At 43.1% G+C, this 21,518-nt stretch overlaps 1 pseudogene; it reads left to right on the top strand.

Moving 5' to 3' along the window:
* The first annotated feature begins 113 nt into the window (after positions 1–113).
* LOC100730995 (heterogeneous nuclear ribonucleoproteins C1/C2-like) lies at positions 114–1,053 on the top strand (annotated as a pseudogene).
* Positions 1,054–21,518: the final 20,465 nt, after the last annotated feature.

The raw sequence follows: 21,518 nt of genomic DNA, 5'->3' as shown, positions 1-21,518 counted from the left end.
CTGGTTACAAATCGCTTGGAATATATAAATCCATGGGACTTTGTTTTAGTGAGATTTTTTTTTTTAATCTACAGCTACAGTTTTTGTCATCATCAGCAACTTCATCTTCAAACACAATGGCAGGCAATGTTACCAACCAGAAAGATCCTCGCTCCGTGAGCTCCTGTGTATTCACTGGGGATCTCAACAAAAAGACATCTGGGGTGGAGTTGATCTTCTCAAAGCATGGCGAAACTGTGGGTTGCTCCATTTGTGAGGACTTTGCCTTCATCCAGGATGTTAATGAGAGAGGTGCTCTAGGCTGCTGTAGCTGGAGAGGGTGGCACAAGGATTGCTGGCCAGGTTGTAGGTACTAAGCTGGCTGCAGAGCCAAAAGCGAATAGAGGAAAAGCAGGTGTGAACCGTCTGCCGCAGAGTTGCACGGGTCAGTATCAGCACACTCATCTCCGCTCCTGCTATTCAGCTCCTCTTCTGACTTGGTCTATAACTTTCAATGTGATTTTTATGACAGAACCGACGGTTACCCAGCACGTGTTCCACCTCCTCCTCCTCCTCCTCCTGCTCAGGCTGTAGCACCCTTGAAGGGCCAGGGTGCATCAGGAAACACCTCACCAAGGGGTAAATGTGGCTTCAGTTCTAAGAGTGGCCTCCAGGGCTTGTCTTCCAAGTCTGGTAAGTCTCCAGGAGATGACCTTCAGGCTATTAAGAAGGAGCTCACCCAGATAAAACAAAACATGTGTCTTTTACTGGAAAGCCTGGAGGAAACGGGAAAGAACAGAGCAAACAAGCAGTCCAGGTGAAGAATGGTAAGTCTGAAGAGAAGCAGACCAGCACCGTCCTGAGGGAAGGCGAGACTACCGTGCAGATGAAGTCTGAGGTGCTGCAGGTGACTCTGCCAACAAAGGGGATCACTGGGTGACGACGGCAGTGAAGATGTGGGGATGACCTGCTAGAGCTGATCCAGGATGATGCAGAAGAGGCCGGGAAGGAGGAGAGGATGACGGAGACAGCGCCAATGGCAAAGACGATTGTTGGGCACATAGTGAGGTTTAGAAGTCTGGTCCCATTATTTCTTTACCAGGCCGCTTATCTAAGATTAAAATGTTACCAGATCCTCTCCCCTGGTATCCTCAGCACGGGCTCACTGTTCCTCCTATCTTTATCCTTCTCATATTCATAATTGCCCCGTGCCTGGTACCATTTTTACTTCCTTTGATGCTCCTAGTAGTTTTGTTGAGTCTTGCTCTGTAATTTTTGCTGTTTAATTTTGATACCTCTTTATGACTTAACAATAAAAACATTGCATGGCTTTTATCAGCTGCCTCCACAATAGTCTCTCCCAATACAGGGAGTACAGTTATTTCCATTCACGCATGATTTCAGTAGTTGCTTCCCAGCTGCAAAGGCAATCTCGTTTAGTTGTAGCATCTGAGAGCAGCTCTGAGTTAAGAACTATGTGTGCCACCCCACCCCACATTGTGGGACTGCTGAACACAAACGTAGCAATGTATTTTGGTGGATGAGAGTCAGCGTGTCAGATGCATCCTCTAGATAACTAGTGTAATAGTCTTTGTTTGTTTTATAAAGTTCGTACTGTGGGTAATTTTTTTTGTGAACACCTGATATTTGGGTTCTTTTTCTCAAAATAAACAAGTCCTATCAAACCAGGAATTTAGAGGGAAAAAATCCTTACTACAACACAATTATTGCATTTCATTAATTCTGTAATATACTTTTTTTACTGGTTATGCTTATATTTTAAACATCTCTGAGATCAGGATTCATCTTAGCATTTCCATTTTATTTCATCACTAGTGTATTTAACAGTACATGAGATCGTAGCATGTCTTTACAATGAATGTCATACAGTGGGGAAGCTGATTTTTTTAATACTCCAATTTCTTCAGCTGTAAAATGAGGATATTAATAGTATCTACAGTTGTTGTGAAATCAAATTAGATTTGCCTTGCAATCACTTCTCGGCCATTTGGCTAAGATCAAGTGTAGATGTGTCTTGCAAGGTTTTTGGCATATAACAAAGGCTTCATAAATTCCATGATGTGATGATTAATCTTTATTGCCAATTTGATTGGCTTGAAAGACACCAAGGGGCTACTTCTAGAATCCTAGTGCACTTCTGGTTATGTCTGGTGGGTCATACATGACCTTGTGGACCTCAGCTGATCCCTGGCCTCTTTCTCTCTGGCACTCTTCCCCGGTGTTGTGCTTCTCAGCCACCATTAAATGAACAGCTTTGCTCGGCCACGCCCTACCACCATGATGTTCCAAGATGGAGCCCCCCAACCATAGACTGAAACCTAGGGAACTTTAAGTCAAATAAGTTGCAAGTGCTAGGTATTTTGTCTCAGCAACAGAAAAGCTGACAGGTACACGTGTCTTGTGATTATTACTTCAAACCAGGTAGGGGTGGTAGTGGGAGCTCGCTGGGCTGATCAGCCAAAGGCAGAGGCAACCTGAGAGTGTGCAGAGGTGAATGTCACGTCACTGGAGTCATTCATTCCCGGATTCAAGAGGGGAGTGTGCAGTGCACCAGCCAGGAAGCTGACTAGCGCTCAGGGAGTGCCAGGTGAGACAGGGAATGTGATTTTTCAAATGGAGATCAGCCAAGAGTGGCTGCCCAGTACAGATGGACTGATGGGCTAAAGGGGATGGTCGAGCTGGGCTGGTGGGTTTGTATAGTTCTCTTTGTACTTACATATTCTTGGCCTCTAATAGGTACCACTTTTTATATCCTTTCTATGTGCCAGTGCTCAGGGCCAATTGATGATTATTATCCCATAGATTCTGTTAATCAGCAAGAATAGTTAGGTGATTTTTTTAGGTCAACTTTGTAGAAGAAACTGAGTCACAAAAAGACCTTCAGCACATCCAAGTCACACGGCTATTAAGTGTCAAAGCTGGAATTTGAATCACGTGTGTTTTTTTTTTTTTTTCTTAATGAAGAGTAAAGTTTGAATCACGTGTGTTTTTAACATTATTTCTAGAACCAAGTGCCTCTGCCATGCCATTTCTTGAATTCAATTCTTTGGCATCTTTCAGAATATCTAGGAGCAATTTTGATCCGTCTTCTAACCCCCACAGGTCTCCACCTCCCCAGCCCACAAATGCCAAGCTCACAAGTCATCTGTTTTGCCAAAATTCTATTCTGATTTGATAAACTCCAGCCACGCCAGCTCACTCAGCATGATTCAGCCGGAGAGAACAGAGAGGCTGCATGCCCAGCGTGCCGACTGTCTGAGCTCAGGCAGGATGGGCGGAGCTCGGAACCTCAGCCTGACAGATGGTTCCACTCGGCTGTCTCCTCAGGCCCGATGCCAGGGGCAGCGCTTGCTGTGTGTGTAGGGGTGGGGGACAGGGGTGGTAGTGGTGGGCGGTAGCCATGTCAGTCTCATGTGCATGGATGTGCATGTGTGTGTGTACCATGATGATCCGGGTGCGCATTTGTATGTGGCTGGTTTGTGCATGTTTATCTGCATGCATACGGATGAGTGTGTGTGTGCTTTTCTGGCTCTGTGTGTGTACACGTGTACACTTCACATGTGTGTGTAGAGGTGTGCGCGTGGGAATTTGGAGTTTGCATTTATTCTGGTGTTTGAGCTCATAAACATGGAGGGGAGGGGAGAAAAGAAGGAAAAGATGAGGGATCAGGAGAGAGATTTCTGAAGCTCCCACCTACAGTGGAGGCTTCTCCCTTCTCTCTAGCTCCTCCTTATCACAGGACGGACAGACATCAGCCACAGCCATAAGTCATTCCATTCTGATGGAGTTTAGACTGGCTGAGCTTCCGGTTTCTGAAAACAACTTCCTGGTTATAGGTTTTCCCAAGGTACAGCTACTTAACTGCTTATGAATCTAGGGCCTCTCTGAAACTGTAGAGACCAGAAATGGATCTTTCCGGAAAATATCCTCAAAACATACACATATGTAGCTGGGTGTGGTGGTGCACACCTGTAATCCCAGCACTCCGGAGGCTGAGATGGGAGGATTGTTGTGAGTTTGAGACCAGCCTTGGTTACAAGGTGCGCTCAAGGCCAGTCTCAACTGCATAGTAAGACTCTGACTCAAAAAGACAAAGCACCAACAGCAAAATATGCATACAATTGCACATCAGACAATCCCAGAGTGCAGGTGATCCCCAAAACCTGTCCAGAGGCCTAAAATTAGGAAACCAAGAATATTGGGTGCCTATTCCGCAGAACACAGGTTGCAGAGATATGTCCACAGAGAAGAATAAGCCAGTCATTGTCTGTGAAGAGTGCACACTTGGGGAGACATAGATGTAAACACACAACTACAGGCCACTGTGCCAAGTCAGGGATGGGTGAAGGAACTGGCAGAGCAGGAGGAATGGGGGGCTGCACTGCAGAAGTGGGCATTTAAGAGGGACACTGAAACATGAGAAGAAGATGGGGAAAGGGTGTCCCGGCAGAATGAAGGGCATGCACAGAAGCAGAGTGGAGGGTGCCTGTGTGGAGCAGCGCATGAGGGAGGAGCACAAAACAAAGCTGTAAAGAGGGCTCTGGAGGCAGACTGTGGCGGGCCTTATATACGGAAAGCTAAAGGATTGGATTTTGTCCTATGAGTTGATGGGAAATCATTGGAGCGCCTTAAACAAGAGAGCAACACAATCTAATTGGAGTTTTGCAAAGACCACAATGCATCCAGCACTTACCCAGAGACCAAATAAGAGGTTGTGGGAATAGTTGATGTGACGGAGTGAGCAACAGGAATGTGGAAGAACTAGAGGGTTGGAGTAAAGAGATGTTTAGGAGACAGCCTAGTCGAACGTGAGGTTCCCACCGGGCGTGGTGATGCACACATGTAATCCAAGCACTCAGGGGGCTGAGGCAGGAGGAGCATTGTGAGTTCAACACCAACCTGGGCTACAAAGTGAGCTCAAGGCTGGCCTGAAGTGCATAGTGAGTTCTGGTCTCAAAACAAATAAACAAACAAAAAAGAATGAGGTTCCCCTGATAGACATGTAGGGTTAAGATGCAAAAAAAAGAACAGTAGGGGATGGCTGCTACGTTTCTAGTTTGAGAAGAGGATGGATATGTGTGTTATTCACCACGCTGGAATCAGGTTGTAGTATAGGTAATTGTTGAGCTGTGTTTGGGACACACCGTGAGATGTCCAAGTTGCGATGTACATCAGGCAATGGGCTATGCAGGTCTTGAGCACTGGGGAGAGAAGTTGGGAAACATACATTTGTGAGTATTCAGCAGATGGATGATGACCGAAGTGATGGGTAACAGATGAGATCACTGAGGGAGAGTAGAGATATCAAAGCAGAACAGGGACAAGAAATAAATGAATATTTAAGGGTCCCTGGAAGAGGAGGAATTTGTGAAGGAGACTATGAGAGAGGATTCTTAGGGCTTGGAAGGTATTGTGGTTAACATCTAAAATGTCCCCCAAGTCTCATGTGTTTGGAGGTGGGATCTGGTTGGAGCTGATCATGGACTGAGCCCACTAAAACTGTGAGCCAGACTAAACCTTTCCTTCTTTAGATTGTGGGTGTGGGCATTCTGTCCCGGCAACAGGAAAGCAACTAATACAGAAGAACTGGAATAAAACCAGGAGAAAAGTGTTTCCTGGAATGAAGATACATTTATGGTGTGTGTGTGTGTGTGTGTGTGTGTGTGTGTGTATTTGTTGCAATATAATAAATTATTAAAGCAGACATTCATTAGCTCATAGTTTCTATGGGTCAGTCTTGGAACACAATTCTCAAGATCATTTCTACACATTTTATATCAGGTGTGATCTAGGTTATCTTTTTGTGTGTGTGGTGGTACTGGAAATCAAGCCCAGATCCTGGTGCTAGGCAAGCACTGTACACTGAAATACAGTCTCAGTCCAGAATCCACGGCAAAGGGTTGATTGGCTTCCTGCCCTCTTTAATAAGGATAATGTCATTGTTGAGGAAGAAGATTGGGCAGGTCTCCCTGTAACTTTCAGTTTTTAATCATAATCACAAAGCTTATTTCAGGGTGTTTTCTCTTGCATAGTCCTGATGACACCTTAAGTAGCTGATATGCTCTGGAAAATATCTATCCCAGAGTTGGGAAAGTAAGTGTACAAAGATGGAAGAGATTTTTTAGTGGGAATAGGGCAAGAATTGAAGGAGAGACCTTCATAGAATAGAAATATACCCTGTAGTGGTACATGGTCTGATAGAGGGGGTAGGACAGTGCCTACCTTGGCAGAAGAACCAGTCCTTCCTGCCCATGGCAGATGGCATGGAGATAGGAATATGCTAAAAAATGAGATGGACTCTAGGTGGAGAAGAGAAGCCACACAGTGGAACCCACAGAGCCTTGCCTTGCTGTCATTCGGGCTTACGGCACACAGACCTACAGTCAGAGCTTGAGACTGGTGTTATGTGTTATACCCTGATGTCTCACCAAAGCCTCATGGGAGGAGGGGGTAGCATTTGAAAGGTGATTGGCTGGTGGGGCAGCATAGCTGATAGCTGTTAAGAAATGGGGTCTGACAGGAAGAGGTGGGTCACTGTGGGTATGACCTGAAAGGGGTATTTCCCTCCCTGGATCTTCCTTTGATCTCTCTCTCTGCCTCCTGTGTACCACTCCACAAGCAGCTGTCCTCCACCAGGCCCCTCTGCCATGCCATCCTACCTTGGGCCAGCTGAACATGGACTGATATGTGTGCCAAAATAAACCTCTCCTCCCTTAACTTGTTACGTTGAGTATTTTGTCACCAAGCAAGGAAAATTGTTGGGAGACGTTGAAGCGGGAGATTGATCACATGTGTGGGGCTAAAGTAAGGCCAGCCCAGAAAAAACAGGGACCAAAACAAGCTATGCAAACAAGCTGTTCCAGCACCAAGAAGGCAAGGGGCCAGGCCTGCCAAGCGATAGGTTGCTAGACCGAGGGGCTGAAATTGACCTCATCTTTTCCAGTATATAACTAAAGGTGCCACAGTGTTTGAGCAGTTCCTTTCCTCCCATCAGGAGGATAAGGGCTCCACCTGACCCCAGCTTTGTCTTTTCTTTATTTTTCTCATCCTCTCGCAGTCCTTAACCCCAAGAACCTCAGGAGCTGCATCAGGTCACAGCAGAAAATGACCAAGACAACTGGTGCCAGTGAGAACTTCCCCGGATGTCTCCACAGCCTGGAGATAAAATTCCCAAGAAGGCAAATAACTAAGGACGGCACACTGGTTTTATTATGGTTACAGGAGTAACTCTTACTTATTGAAAAAAATTAAACTGTACAGAGAATATACAATCCTGCTAATCTGATTTCAGCGATACCTAATATAAACGATTTCTTGGATAGGTTTCAATATACTTTGTCTTGTTCTTTCTCTTGTTTGCTTGCTTGCTTCCTTCCTTCCTTCCTGCCTGCCTGCCTGCCTGCCTGCGTGCCTTATTCCATTCTTTATGCTGGGATTGAATTCAGGACCTCATGCATGCTGAGTGAAACCCCTAGTCTACATTTTCACTTTTATGTGATATTTCTCAATCCATGCACAAGGCGGAAAGTCACTATGCTAGTCAGCCTCCTGATGCTGTGACAAAATGCCTGATACAAACAACTTACAAGGAGGAAGGGTTTGTGTTGGCTCATAGTTTCAATCCACAGTCCCTCAACCCTGCTGTCTTTAGTCTTTAGTGAGGCAGTGCATGATGGTGGGGAGTGCATGGCAGGGTGTGGGGCAGTGCTCACCTCACAGAGGCCCAGAAGGCAAGGAGTGAGAGGGGAGAAGAAGGGGACCCGAGTCCTAATATCCCCTTCAGGACACATCCCCAAGTACCTCATGTCCTCCAAATAGGCTCCACCTCCTAATGGTTCCACCACCTCCTGGTAGTACCACAGTCTGGTCACCCAGCTGTTAGAATCGGACCTTTGGGCAGTATTTAACTCTAAACTATGACATTGCCATAGACTGCAAAGCCAGTAAAAGAAGTAAAAATCCCTTTCCCGTCTCTCCCTCACTATTTCCCAAAGGTAAGCATGGTAGACTCTTTTAACTGTTTCTCCTGGCATTTTTTAAAATTTCGTTTTTATTAGGACACTTTTGCAGTACATAATGGTTCCATTCATCACAGAGATTCAGTATAGGTACATGACACCTCTTCATTCTTTTTACTTTCTGTTATTTTCTTCTCTGCTCCAACTCCCCCCATCATCTGCAAAATATCTATGCCCCTGTTTCCTATATCCATCTTTTATTTTGCTTTATAATGTAGTTATACTTTGAGTTTCTATGACATGGTGTTATTGCTAATTTTAATCAACTAATTTTAGACATAGCGCAGTGAAGTACTCTTATGGTAGATCGAGTGAGCTCTCTGCCATCTCTATTTCTTCCACTTTTCCCACTCCTCCAAAGGATTGCGATTTTTTGCTAAATCCGTACTCAGTATGTATATTATTATAACTATGCAGATACCACTTACAATATTTATTCGTTAGACTCTGAGAAGCATACCAAAAGCATCGGACACGGGGGTACAAACCTGTAACCCCCACAGCACTTGGGAGGCTGAGGCAGGAGGCTTGCCCTGAGTTTGATAGTAGCCTGGACGACATAGTGAGTTCAAGACTCTGAGCTCTGAACTATAGAGTGAAAACTTTTCTCACCCACTCCCCCCCAAAACCCAAGTACAACAAAAAATGCATTTCTTTTCCTGCTTTTATATTTTCCAAGGTTAATAACTGCCTTGGTTTTCCACTTAAGTTCCTTCATAATTAGTACCTATATCTAACTATCCTATCTTCCAATAACCTTTCTCTGCAGCTTTCCTCATGATCAGTTCCACCATGTAATCTGTCAGCTCCGTTCTTCTCTTTTAAGACACCTCTCCTGGAGACCTTCATTTTCCTTCCAGTTCTGTTTGTACTATCCCTCCTGCTCAGCTGCCTTCCTGATGCTTTCTAATCCTTCTTGTTTCTCTTTTGTCTTCACCTAGGTTGCACCCTTATGGCCCAGAATTTGTACCTTCTTCTTTCTTGATTTGCACCACTCTGGGGAAATCACACCTTCCAATAGCTCTGTCCATTGTATTCTGGCAGTAGCTCTCAGGGTCGCCCCCTAATCACCTTGCTCCTGTGGGACCTGGTTATGTTCTACGCCTGGTGGCTCTAGAACCTGTCTCCACTGTCGCTCTTTAGTGCCCTCCATCCTTCCCTGGGGGAGCTCATTTTCTGGCTTTACTCCTACAGTTGGATGAGGGACCATCAGCGACTGCATGACAGACACTGCATGTCCGCAAATGTCTTTATTCTGTCTTAGGATTTGTTCTAGTCTGGCAAAGTATAGAATAATTAGAAACTATTTGCCTATGGAGTTTTTGCACCACTACAATGGAACCCAGGACCTCGTGCGTGCCAGGCAGGTGCTTTCGCACTGAACTGCATCCCCAGCCCTGCCCATCTGACTTCTAAGGCACTGCTCCATTCTCTTCCTGCTTTCGATGCTGTTAAGAATCCTGAAGACATTCTGATTCCTGATTATAAGCAAAATACTGTTTATTTTGGAATTTTTAGACCCTTCTCTTTGTACTTGGTTTTCTGTAACTATACAATGACTGTTCTAAATGTCTCTCAGTGCGAAAATACAGTCCTGGGAATTCTGTGGACCCTGCCATGATGGTTATAATTTCCAGGGACCCTCTTTCGTTCTCTGGATGTTTCTTCATTTAAAAATACCAACGAGTGATCTTCTCTTATCTCTTTGTGCACATTAATTATGGTGATTTAGAAGTTTTCCTTTTCTTGCATTATCTTTGTTTATTCAAGTTACTTTTATCTGTTTGTTTCCTTTCCTTTTAAAAGGATGTTTGTTACTCTTTGATTGGATGCTTTATTTAAGAAAGGACACTAAAAATTGATTCTTCGGCCTTCCGCCTTCCTCAGAGAAGGGTATGCATAGTCACTTGGGAATAAATCAGTGAAGACTCTAAGAAACTGTTTCTTATGTGGCTCTAAATTGAATTTCACCTTCTTTGTCTGCTGTTCCTTGGTTATTCAAGGATAGCAGGTCAGTATCAACTTTTCTCTCTCCATGTGTAGGATTTACACATTTTGGGCTCTGTGATGTCAGAGTTACTATGTCTCCACCCGCTTTCCAGATTCTGAAGTTTTATTGCTGCTGATTCTTCCTCCTTTCTTCCTCGTCTTTATGCATCTCTCTGTTTCTCTAAATCCCTTTACAGTGAATTTAATGTTTGGAGGGATTTGTGTGTTTTCTGTTTTAGGACAGAGCAAAACTAGGTGTGTGTAGTCAATCTACCACTGAGGGTTTTCAAATTGAGGAAATTTCACATAAAAATAGCTTTCTTTGAAAAATCCAAAGATCCTGTAACACTGGACTTACATTTCTATAGGGGCAGACTCAGTTAGAAAGAAGTTGAATCTGCTTCCTTCACTTTTAGAGGTTTTATTTTTATTTTAAAGAGGAAAACACCAAGGAAAATAAAACAGAATAAAATCAAACAAAATAAACCAGAATAAGTGATACAAAACTTCCAAACCTTATGAAATCAACAATAGTTGCCACGTTGCCTTTGTTGTCTTCAAAATAGTTACAGATACCACCTTTGGAGATATTAAAAATCAAACAGAACAGGCTAGAACAGAAACAATAAACACAAAACAATGAATGGAATAAAGGACATCAAAACAAGTCAGTAGTAAATACATAATGGCTCCCATAAAGTGTCTTCCTGTCTTTCAAATATCTGCTCAGGCTATCAGAGTTAACATAAACAAAACAAAAGAAAATACTCTCCCTCCAAAAAAACAATGAAAATGATACGGTTTCCAGGCGGGGACCTCCTCCCAAGGAGCCTGGTTCTCTCCCTCTGCAGTCCAAGAATGGCGCTGACTCACAAGAGGGGCCAACATGGGACCCTGTCTCTAATTTGCTATAGTTCCCAGCATGCTCTCTGGTCTTACACCTGCATATAGCACGCATTTATGTCACTTTAACTGGACTCTGTTTTCATTTCATTTGATACACGTTTTAGATTTTAAAAAGGAGGCTTACTATACAGACAGTTCTGGACCATGCTCTGTCGACTTCATTGTGCTAAGTAGTTCCTGGCCTTGTTTATTGTTCCACTTACAGCTGTTGCCCTCTTACTGTGTAAAGGAATCAGATACAGAGGCAAAGGCTTGTTGTATCCAAGTCTGAGCTCTCTGATCCTTTTCCGTCTCACCCAAGGATGGCTGATCTAGGAAAAGACACCTAACCCATGCTGAGCCAATGAAAGATTCTCCTCTGGGAATCTGAAACTTAAAACAGAGACTCAGAGGATAGAGGAGTTGAGTCCTTATCACAGCAGCATTCCAGAGAAAGGTCCCATTAACACCCCTCCTACCAAAGTCTCCAGAGCTGCCCTGATTTCTTCCCTGTCAAGTCCTGGCTGTTTAATAACTCATTGGTTCCTACAAACTATCCCATCATCCTTTCAATAAAGTCCTTGCATATACACTACTTTTTTTAAAACATTGTGCTTAGGCCAGAGTTGTGTATTCTTTCTCATAACTACTTCTCCTTTCTGATGCTGATGCTGCTACCCACTTCTAAGACCTCTAAAAGAATAATCATTAATATTTTCAGATTAATTGCAGCTTCATTAAGATAGAGCTCACACTCTATAAAATTGAACCAATTAAAATTCAATTCATCTGGGTGTGATGGCCACACCTATAATTCTAGCTCTAAGGAGGCTGAGGCACCAGGCTCACTGTGAATTTGAGGCCAGCCTGGGACACATAGTGAGAACCTGTTTTAAAAACCAAACCAAAATAAATAAAGTTCAATTAAATGATTTTAATATATTCAATATAGCTAGCTAATATAAAATATAAATCAGAGAATGGTACAACCACACCACAACTGATTTAAGAATATTTTCATCACTCTAAAGCCTTTTTGGGGGCAGTGCTGAGGTCAAATCCAGCAGGGTGAGTATGCTCGGCAAGCATTCTATCTCCCCAAGAAACCTGACACGCTTTGGCAGTCACTCCCTATTTCCCCTCAGCACCCCGCAAGTCTACTTTGTCTCTGTAGATTTTCTGTTTGAATCTTTCATATAAATAAGATTGTATGTAAGGAATGTTTGATGAGCAACTTCTTTCACTTAGCAAGAGGTTTTTAAGGTTCATCCAAGTTGTCCTCCACTAGGTCTTCATTTCTGTTTTCTTTTCTTTTTTTGGTACTGAAGATTGAACTCACAACCTTACACTTACCATGCAGGCATTCACACCACTGGGCCAAACCCCCGGCCCTTCTTTTCTTTTCTAGTCCATGTGCTGCTAAGCAAGCACAAGTCTTTGTTTCTTTATATTGTCAAAGTAACATTCTAGTGTATGGATATACCACATTTTGTTTATTTGTGTTGATGGACATTTGCACTGTTTTTACTTTTTAGCAATTATTTATAGTATTGTTTTGTTTTGTTTTGTTTTGAGTCAGGGTCTTGCTGTGCAGTTCAGGCTGGTTTTGAGTGCACTTTGTAGCCGAGGCTGTTCTCAAACTCACAACAATGCTTCTGCCTCAGCCTCCTGAGTGCTGGGATTATAGGTGTGCACCACCACACCTGGCTCCTATGAATAGCATTTCTATGAACATTCTCATACAAGTTTTGGTGTGGATGGTTCTTCCTTTTTTTTTTTTTTTTTGACAGAGTCTTGCAGCCAGAGTAGGAAGAACCAGATCAAATGATTCAGAGAAATCATAACAATTTTACTGAGTTGGCAATAAATGAATTATGGTGGCATCTATCTGAATAGATGGCAGGGAGGACTAAAAGCTACTCAGAAGTAATATTTGTTTAAGGGAGGCAGTTTAGACAGTATATGTTGTATATTAGTGTCTGTTTTGTTTTTTTTCTTTGTGTGTGGTTTTTCAGTTTTTCCTTTGTATTAGTACGTGTCTGCAGTACATGATGATCATATTTACCATAGGGAGCTGGTTCATGTACACAACATACCTTAATTCTTTTTTCATCAACCCTTCCCCACCCTGCCAGCTTGGGTCCCCAAATTTCAGTGACTTCACACCAGAAGAGTCTGCTGCTCTCCTGCAGATGGGCCTGCTCTGCCTTTCCTGCTGAGGGCAGTGATACCCACCATCTCCACCTGCAACTTCCAGAAGAGGGGCGCTCCTCCACGACTGCCTAAAAAGGTGCAGATCGCCAAGGGTCTCATGCCAGCTATGGTCCGCTGTGGTCCAGAGTGAGCCTGAGTCACCTCAATCTGCCGAACGGCAAAGTTGCCAAGAAATGTGAGGAGCAGATGTAATCCTCGGAGGGCACAGGCAGAGAAGACAGTAAAATGTGTTGCGAAGGGAAGGAGGGAGAGAAAGCAGAAGTGAGGCGACAGAAGGTGGGAAGGTTTTGTGTTCTGATTAGAAGAGGGCTGAGTGCTGGGAGGAAGGGAGGTGGCTAAGCAATGGTGCTGGAGACAGTGGCAGGGAGAAAGATGAGCCTCGGAGAGGAGACCCGGCCCCTCCCGCCCGGGGGCTGGCAGGAAGGAAGCAAGGGAAGTACAGTTAGCTAAATTTGTGGGTGTGCAGGCAGGAAATCAAAGACATTCACACCTGATATTTTTAATTTCCTAAGAAGAAGGAAGCAAGTCGGTTGCCAGAAATAGTAGTAGAGGTGGTGAGGGGAGGAAAGTATCAGAAATACCTAACGAGCCGTTAGGAGTTTGGAGGAGATTCTCAAATCTTTCTCCACTCAGCCATCATTGAATGGATGTCTGCAATAGCTTCCTGTACAGTTTATTTATTTCTACTAAACCCTTTTGCCGTCCTGCAAACAGGATGGCCATTTTAAAAAGTCAAGGCTATTAGATTGTGCTATCCTTGGCGTAAACCCCACGCTCATCTACAGCCCTTGAAAGACCCAAAGATCCGGCTTCCATGGTTTTCTCACCCCTCTGTGTGCAGCCTTCCTTCTTCCTGCCTGGTTTTCCAGAGACTTCTTTCTACCTATAAAGGACTTTTGTTCTGCCATTCTTTTCACTTAGCTAAATCACTTTCTTAGAGAGACATTTCCTGACTCTTCAGGCCTAAGTTAGTCAAGTTAGGCCTTTCTATCGTGTGCTTTTATGACAGGTAGACTGTTTTCCTTAATACATTTTTCAAAATTATATGTTTCTAGATGGTGTACCGGGGCTTTCTCCTCCACCACACTACAATCCTGTGAAGGTAGGTACTGTTTGTTCTTTCCACTATTGTGTGTTTAACGTATAGCAAACCGCCTGGCATGGAACAGATGACAAAAATACTTGTCACACAAATCAATTGATTAGTCAGTATTGTTAATTGATCTATCCCTGTTGTGAAGCCATGATGGGAGCTGCAATATCTGTAACAGCCTCATCAAAGACGGAGACCACAGACTTGTTAGAGAGTCAGTCTGCAAGGCTGTAAGCCACCGCCAAAGGATAGAGGCTAAGAAGGAAGATAACTGATGCAAGGTTGAGATGCTTTAAAATGATTGGGGAAGAAAGACAATAAGCCTGGTCTTCCTGCAGTACGAACTTCTAGGCAGAACAGGGCAGGAAGTGATGAATAAGTTTCATGAATTTGGGAGAAACAATGAAGATAAAGACTTGGTGATAGTAAGATTGATTGACTGATTGATTGATTCAGAGTCTCTGTGTTGCCAAGTCTGGGCTCATGTTCGTGATCCTCAGTCTCAGCCTCCCAAGAAGCTGGGATTACAGGTATGTGACATCATGCCAAGTTGGGATTTTTTTTTCTGAGACAGGGACTTGCTATATAGTTCAGGCTGGCCGTGAATTCACACCAGGGTGGCCTTAAACTGTCAGCAATCCTCCTGTCTCAGTCTCCAGAGTGCTGGGGTTACAGGTATGTGCCACCACTGGCTTGGTTTTTTTGTTTTTTGTTTCTTTTCTATTGTATCTTTTTTTTTTTTTTTTTTTTTTTTTGGAGACTACATCTTACCATCTGGTCCAGGTTGGTCTTAACTCATGAGCTCAAAAGATACTTCTGTTTCAGTCTCCACAGTAGCTAGAACCACAGGCATGTATCACTGTGTCTAGTCAAGGTACAGAAATATTAAGGAACATACAGGATGAGAGTAAGAGTATCTGTTTGCATGTTTTTCAGTTATTCCAGCATTAAAAGTAACAGCATGTCTGTCTTGATTACTTTTCTCTTGTTGCTGAGACAAAATACCCAATGCCCAAAATTAAAGAAGGACAGGCTTATTTAGCTCAGGGTTCGTGGGGGTTTCAGTCCATACTCAGTCCACAGGTGGCATGGCACAGGCACAACAGTTCATGGCCATGGAAAACAGCAAAAATAACAAGAGCAAAAGGGGACGAGTGCAGAGAGAAGACACTTTCTGTTATATTGTATGTAGGCCACGCTCACCCTAAGGTGGGTGTAGCACCCACACCCATACTCCCAGCATTAGAACATGAATTAATCATAAATGCTAGAAGCTTATCCCTATGACTGCATGAGGCTTTGGGGGGACATCCAGACTCAAACCACAATGTCATAGAAGATCAGCCCTGGTCAAAGGTCAGGGTTTATTACTTATTTGCTCAGCAATTTAGCTAATTACTCCATGTCTTTGAGCTCTGTTGGAGTTGTTGAAGCTGAATACACATGCAGGGCTGTGGTATGGCATGGGCATGCCTGACCTGAGAACAAGGAGACACTTCAGGGGGCAAAATGGGCCACAACTGAGGCCACCTGGAGACTTTCTAGATAGTTTTCCTTAATTAGTGTCATCTGTTGCTCTGAGGGGTCCTTGAACTCCTCTCAAGGTCCTCTTCAGGTTTTCTCCACTGTCCACTCAACTTCTTGTTTGTTCTGATCAAATATGGGCTGCTTTGCATCAATCGGCCGGCTGCCTAGCGGAGTTATGAGCTCTGCCGAGGATTTCACTCCTCCTGCAGCCCTAAAGACTATGCTGTGTGTCTCATTCCTTTGAGCCTTTGCTGTGCACCCATTTTGCGGGTTGGGGGTCTAGCTACAGACCCCAACAGAGCTCAGTTTCCCTATGAAATAATAAATTAATATGTGGGTTATGATAGGGTCTAATGAGATAACTGTGTAAAACTGTACTCTAAATTGTGAAACACTATACACACAAGTTGTTATAGCACTTTAAATTCATGGCAGCATTTGGACCAAAGTTGTTGATTCCTGACTCTTGACCTTAGTCTTAGGAAGAAGGAAGAGCAAGCTCTATTTAGGTAGGCTCAAATATTTTTAAAAACATGTACTACTGTTTGTCATTAGCTGAGCTGGGTAAGGGAATAGTAGGACTCTGACACAATCCATAACTTTGGAGTCTCAGCCTGACAACACAGAAACATGGATAGACAGTACCACGTGAGCGTCCAGAAAGAAGCCACTCAGAGCCAGAATGAACTTCATAGCAGACGCATTAGTTGAGCTGGCTCTAAATGATCAAGCCAGGGAAGAAAAGAGCTCTCCATTCCCAGCAGTCAGAGATGGAGACCCAACTAGAAGTCAGGGACACAGGTATGCAGGTATGATGTGGTTTGAGTCTGGATGTCCCCCCAAAGCCTCATGCAGTCATAGGGATGAGCTTCTAGAATTTGTGATTAATTCATGGTCCAGTGCTGGGATTATGACACAGGTGCCACCTCCCCAATGCTGTGGCCAAAAGGAAAAGAAGCCTCTTTGGTACCAATGGGACCATATTCTCTCTGCTTCTTTCCCCTCAAGGACTGGCTGACATGGGAATACCATTCTTGTACAATCTCCACAATTTGCTGTCAACAGCTGTCAGCCTGTAAATGCACAGCTCAGATCCTGCTTTTTCTGCCTGCTAGCCTCTTCCCAACTGCCTGATCTTGTCAGCTATTGGCTGACTGCCATGTTTATTTGGGAACAGTAACAGGCCAGTGGGTCAACTTGAGTCTCATGACCAGGAAACAAGCAGGATTTTAAAGGAACCCCGAGTGGTCACACACACTGTGACTATTCCACACCTCAGATATATGAGGGTCCTTCTACCTCCTTCCTCCCTCTCACTATGTCCTTCAATAACCTGGGAGAGGCGGCAGATCTATCTGGTTCTCTTCTTCCTCAATCGCTTGGTTTCCCAAAGAAACTATTCCTATCACCCTTTTCCAGAGATTATTAATGGGAACTCAGTAACCTACATCGTTCTAAAACGTTGGTCCCCCAGGGATAGCCCCTATTGCTATGTATTAGCCAACAATAATAACCATGGTATCTACATTTTGTAGCCTGAGAAGCTGAACCACAAAGAGGGCAAGGTGGAGGCTCAGGAGCTATCTTGCTGGAGCACCAGGCACGAGTCAAGAATATAGACTAAGAGCTGGACGTGGTGGTGCATGCTAGTCATGTCACCACTCGGGAGGCTGAGACAGGAGGATTGTTGCAAGTTCGAGGCTGGGTTTCAAAGTAAGCTCAAGGCTAGCCTGAATTGCAGAGCGAAACCCTGTCTCAAAAACACAAAAAACAAAAACAAAACAAAAAACATTGGCTAAGGCTAGGGAACAATGACACCAGTCCACGTTTGGTTGTACAGCACCGATTTCCTCCTTTCTAATTTCTTTACCCATCATGTGGTTCTGTGGAGCACATATTTAGGTGGCTGTTTCTTTCCCTCTGCAGACTGAAGGGTCACAGAATTCTGACCTGTGAGCTTTAAGGCAAATCACATAAGTCTCTAAAGAGACCAGCACAGCATCTGGCCACTGCACATGTAGCAAACGCCATTTCTGCTCAGCACTGTCTGTTACTATCTGGGTGGCGTTAGGTAAGTCACCTAAGACTCTGCCTCAGAACAATGTTTCTAATATATATATGGTTTGGCAGGTAGTGACTACTATGGTTGTCAGTTATCCTTTTGTCCCCAAAGCGTGGGTTGAATTAATTGTAGTGTATCAACACAGGAGAAACTCAAGTGCTATCAAAGCAGAACTGACATCAGAACTTGTTTATATCATTGAATAAAATCAAATTACGGTAGTGCGCTTGTGTAACCTTGGTTACTTGGGAGTCTGAAGCAGGAGGATCGAGTTTTAGGCCAGCTTGACAAATGACTAGGAACGTAGCTCAGGGGCAGGGTATACCTGGTTCAGTTCAGATAAAACTTTGATTGAAATACAAATTTGTATCTGAAGTGATACAGCCCAAATCTCAAACTGTTAACCAGTATATTTTTCAGGTTTTTTTGGGCCTTTTTTTCATTTTCTATCTCCAGTGGAGAGACACTATTAATGATTAGTTTTTAAAGTTTAAAAAGTCATCATTTAATGGAGAATTGATGACCTGAGCCATGGCAAATTCAAGACGGTAGGCAAAGGCCATCAGATTCCACGCAATAGGGAAACGGTGTGGTTGGCAGTGACATCAGACTTCTGGATGGTGCATTTCAGCTGTAATGGGAAGTACGGTTTAAAGGGAGTGGTAGAGCCCTGCCTCGGATGCACAGCACTGCAAAGAGTGGCTAGAATGCAGCCCTTCAAAGGAGCTGGGGCTGGGGTGCAGAGCATCGAGAATGATTTTTCTCTCTTTCCTAGTCCACTTTATACTTTATGTTGGGCACAAAACGAACCCCATTCTTTTTCTTAAAATATGCCAAACTTTCATTTGTACCTTCGGTTTTGGTAGTAACTGCTTTACAGGCCTCACCTCCCTTTCTGAGTTACTCTCTTATCTAGTAGCCACTATCTATCCCATAAGCTTATTTATTTCCTTCCTAGGACTCATCATCCACTCTGAAAACACCTTATTTGGTTGTCACAAGAATGTAAGCTCATAAATGCAAAAAACTTTGTCTTGTTCACCATCTACATGCAGTGACATGAACAGCACTTGAAAAAAGTAAAAACTCAATTTTAAAAAAATTCTATTGAATTAGTGCAAAAGTCAGAACTCATTAGGAAAATGTACTGCTCATATCTTTTTTTAAAAGGCAATTGATATGGCCTTAAGGAAACAGGAAGTAATGTGAAAACCAATCCATATGAAATTGCTGATACTTGACTTTTTTTACCCTTACAAGAGGCAATTTCAATTCATTTAACCTCATATTAGTACTACAGAAAAAGATAAAAAATGTTAAGCAAGAAAAAGGGGCTTAGGGGTACAGCTCAGTGTAAAGCACTTGCCTAGCATGCATGAAGCCCTGGTTTGCTTCCCAGCATGGAAAGAAAGTTTTAAAAACTGAGGCAAAAATCCAGCTGTGCTACTGGGAAACAGGAGTGTGGAGCCCAGCCTTTTTGGAGGTCTTCAGGAAATAAATTTTAATTTCATTTCAACTGTTTTTTAAAAGCAGGTATATATTTAAAAAAAAGAAAAGCAGTTATCACATTAAACAAAAAGTGGTGATGACACTTCCAGGGCACCATGACACAGTTGTTATGTATGAGTGTATTGGAAGTCTGGGCTAAATGAGTAACTTCCTGAATGATGTGAAAAGCGATGAGATTGAGGCATTCCGGAAAAACTTGACAAAAATTATGCACTAAAGCAAGTCCATGGAATGTTTGTTAGTTTCAAGGGCCACTCAGTCTGAAACACTTGGGCCTGAAGCAAGGGGAGCGTCACATTTCTCATTTACACCAAAACCACCGACACATCTCGGGCTTTGTGGGACACAGGAAGCAGGGAACTCAGTTCTAAGTCAAGTAAGGAAAAATGCGGGGTGGGTAAGGAAGGAGTAGTTGATACTTCTACTAAACACATCTTTTATGCCACCACATATATTCACTAGCCATGAATTTTTTTATTTAATAACTATATAGGGAACACATTATGTATTTCTTTTTCAAATTAAAACGTTAAGGTTAAAACAGGTAAGACTTGTGCCCAACACCATAGTTAATAAATCAGAGAAGAAAATCTAATTCCTGGAAATTCCCTTGATGAAATGTATTGCTCATCTTAAAAAAAAAAAAAGCAATTGGTACGGTTTTAAGGAAACTCAAAGTAATACAAAAAGTAATAATCCATAGCAAATTGTTGATATTTGATATTTTTATTCATAAAAGAGGCAATTTCAATTCATTCAGTCTCATAGTATTAGTTGTATAGTTGAAGATCACTGAAAATATTATTATTGTCTTTGTTGTCCACTGGTACATACATTTCTATCATTTCGAAGTAATCACTGAAGATAGGAAAAGTAAATATGGTTCCATTTTATGAGAAAAAATAATTTGGTAACCTTACCCACTTAAGTACCAGAGCAGCAGTTGCGTTCCTTTAAAGGCTAATGTTTTCCACTTCCTGCCCCTCCACACCCTACTTTCTATCATGCTGTCAAAGCACTACTGATGTGTCGTCTGCCACAGGCTCTGAACGGGTATCCCACACCTCTGATCGATTCTCCAATTTTTTTCTAAATGCAAATCTGTGTCACTTATCTGCTTCTAACCCTTAGCACTTCTTCACTCCCTACAAGATGGAGTTCAAACCCCTCAGCCCTTCCTTTTTGATCTGACCCTTGGCTACCACCCCCAGCCCGACCACCTGTCATTACTTGCCTGCCAACAAACCCTAAGGTGAACAGAACTTCCCTGTGCCCCTACACCTCCGTCACTTTATCCAGACAGTGCTGAGGCTGGAATGGCTTTCTTGCCTACTTTATTTCTTATCTGACATTAGCAGGTAAATCGCTTTTCAAGGTTTGGTTCAAATGTTATTTCTTATGAAACCATGGCTGACTTTTTACAGCCACCAAATTTTCTGAGCTCTTACTGTGGCTGGTATATTTTTCTACTCTTAAGACTTAAACCATTAAACAGTGCTGATGAGCTGGGTGAACGCCTCTAAAATATTCACCAGCTTATACCTCACTCTGAGAAATTTCAGGACATAGGATGGCGCTAGGCACACAACAGGTTTAATCAGTCAGAATTCAAGGCGGCTAGTAAGCCCCCAGCCTGCGCCTTCAGCTGGGAATAGAGAGATCTTACAGGTTGGACGCCGAAACAAGGGCACACTCTCATTTTCCAGTTCTTTACACTGAAAGTGTAAGCCAGAAACTACTTTAGCTTGGATCTATACTCCCTTTACGAAGGCTTATTTCACTGAGGAGTGTCTCTGGGCACCTGATCTGTATAAATTACACCAGCATTTGGATTTTACAAGTTGTATTTCTTCACTTGACACTTAGGCCAGGGAGAGAACACCTAGAAGTTGTTTTTTTTTCTGCTGCCACCATGGAATTTTGATACATGTAATCCAATATGAATAAGGAGCAATTTACTAGCAGAAAATACATGTAGCAATGTAAAACCACCAGGAGCAACGTGACCACAAAGACAAGCTGTTAGACCACGGACATTTGGTGAGCCAATATTCCCATAATGCTTCTTTAGTACTTTTAAAAGTTTGTAGCTGGCATGAAAATACTAAGAACATTTATAGGGAAGGAACATAAAACCAACAAAATTCTACCAATTTATGTTTTCTTGGACTTGGAAAAAAGACTGCCATTATCTGATTTTAACTGTGGGAAGACACTGGTC

This window comes from Cavia porcellus, unplaced genomic scaffold (genome assembly GCF_034190915.1).
Source record: "Cavia porcellus strain 051 isolate PalLab524CR breed Dunkin Hartley unplaced genomic scaffold, mCavPor4.1 scaffold_6, whole genome shotgun sequence".
Lineage (NCBI taxonomy): Eukaryota > Metazoa > Chordata > Mammalia > Rodentia > Caviidae > Cavia > Cavia porcellus.
Note: the sequence above shows the minus strand (reverse complement) of the source record. Positions and strands in the feature narration are given on the sequence as shown.